At 38.3% G+C, this 2,030-nt stretch overlaps 1 long non-coding RNA gene across 1 annotated transcript; it reads right to left on the bottom strand.

Annotated features, from left to right (window-relative positions):
• Positions 1 to 479: 479 nt before the first annotated feature.
• On the bottom strand, positions 480 to 1,575 carry LOC127330220 (uncharacterized). Its single transcript, XR_007869194.2, has 2 exons — positions 1,539 to 1,575; positions 480 to 710 (listed from the first exon to the last, which is right to left on the bottom strand). It is a non-coding gene; the product is annotated as an uncharacterized lncRNA (long non-coding RNA).
• Between the last annotated feature and the right edge of the window lie 455 nt (positions 1,576 to 2,030).

The raw sequence follows: 2,030 nt of genomic DNA, 5'->3' as shown, positions 1-2,030 counted from the left end.
GCCACCTTAGGGCTCGTTTAGTCGCGCACGTATCTTATCCCAGGGAAAGAGAGCCCCCGGCTGGAATTCCCTTAACATGGGGGAAACGCTGGCTTCCCCTACCAGGACGGTAATTAAGCATGTGCCATTTGGGCAGCTGACGCAGGGAACGGCCGGGAATTTCAGGGAACTACCAAAATTTGAAAATAAGCCTAAAATTGTACATTTTTCACAATATATACTAAAGTTCAGGCATACAAATTAACCCAGAAATTATCAGGAATACTCACAGTCCGAAATACACAACGTATTCAACCAGACCAACATAAGCACATACCAATCTTTACATCTCCAGGTGAATAATGTTACACCAATCATAAATATAATTGCAAATAACCAACACGGTATCATAGTAGACAACATGAAAATAATGATATGTTCAGAAAAGAAAAGAAAAATAGGCATCAAGCATACATCAATCTTTACATCTCCGGGCAGAATTAATTAAACGGTAGAAAGTCATGCAGCAAATCTTACAAAAGGAAACATCTTGCAGCAAATAATTAATACATGTCAATTATCTGAACTGCGCCAAACCAGATAACATCAATTAAACTTGAGTAGCATAGAAGTTTGTAACATGAAATCCAATCTTTATCTCATTGGCCACATCTCCATGAGCTTTTTTTGCATTGCCTTCTTCTACTCCTCCCTTGGTGGATCATCCATGTCTTCAAAATATAACAACAAATATTCAGTAGATGGCTCTGCTAAAATAATCTGCAGTCTAAATATGAAACTATGGATAAAGTGCAGTTTTACAATAAAGTGACAGCTACAGCTACAATTTTCCTTCTATCATTCATGTACTGCCACCATACAGTCAAGAGCCACAGAGAAGCTAGTACCTCGAAAACGATCTCTGGACATCATAAACTAATAGATAAATATTACAATACAAGAATGGTGCCGTTGTTACTTGAGAAGTGTTATGAGAAAAGATACAAATTTATCGTTTAATCCTAGCATACAAATACTTACGAATTGTCACACAAGGTGGGCCATTAGTTTATTTCTACATACAAATACTTACTCGCACTAAAGACTCGTCCCTATATCTAGGCCTACTATCTAACCTGGAGAGAATTGAGCTTCTTATTTATTGAATAACACTCTCATAACACTCTCCTAGCATAGAAGTGCCGTAGTTCATGTCTCTCTGTGCTAGCTAGTTTTTCACTCATATACAACAGTAGAACATGAAACTCTGAATGAAGCCTATCCATCAATCATGCTGTATTGTTGCGATTTTGCTTTCCTGTACTCCCACAGTTCATACGGCCTCATGGTTAATTTTTGGTTCACACTATTTGATCAGTTAGAAAAAGTGAGGATCAGCTAAAATGTTATTTTTTTCCCTTCAAATTGCATAGTCAATTAATCAGGTGGCAAGTTTAAAAGAAATAAACCTCATGATTTCAGATCAAAACAACAACTAATGTGATCTTAATGTTCGCAACCAATGAACCAATCAGCGAAACAAGTTTTAGAATTCGCACCTTATGCTTTCTCCATCGCAGAGATTTCTATTTTCAAAGCATAAAAGACAGTTAGCACATATTCAGACAACGGAATATTGAGATATTGTACACAAGCCAGATTTCAATTTAGTGTTCAAAGTATATGCAAGACAGCGAAAAATGATATTAGAAGCTGACAGTATTTGCACTCCAAAGTTTCAATTTAGTGTTCAAAGCAAGTTTCCTACATGTGATTTACTACAATGTGCTCACACTAGATCGATATAAAGCTAAACATCAGTCTCTAGATTTCTAGATCTGCAGCGGCAAAAAGAACTCTAGCAAGGAGTTGATGCTCACATCTGTAGACCTAGAGCAACAATTCATGAGCGCTAGGACAAAGAATGATTACAGAAAGCAAAACAAGGATGAGAGAATAAGTAGGGGATAACCTTCGTAAGTCCCGACCGCCGGCCGTCGTCGTCGCTTCGAGGTTGGCGCAGCAGTGGCCGGCCTGGATTGGCGGCGGCG

Source organism: Lolium perenne, chromosome 2 (assembly GCF_019359855.2).
Source record: "Lolium perenne isolate Kyuss_39 chromosome 2, Kyuss_2.0, whole genome shotgun sequence".
Classification (NCBI taxonomy): domain Eukaryota; kingdom Viridiplantae; phylum Streptophyta; class Magnoliopsida; order Poales; family Poaceae; genus Lolium; species Lolium perenne.
This window is presented reverse-complemented; position numbering and strand designations above follow the sequence as displayed.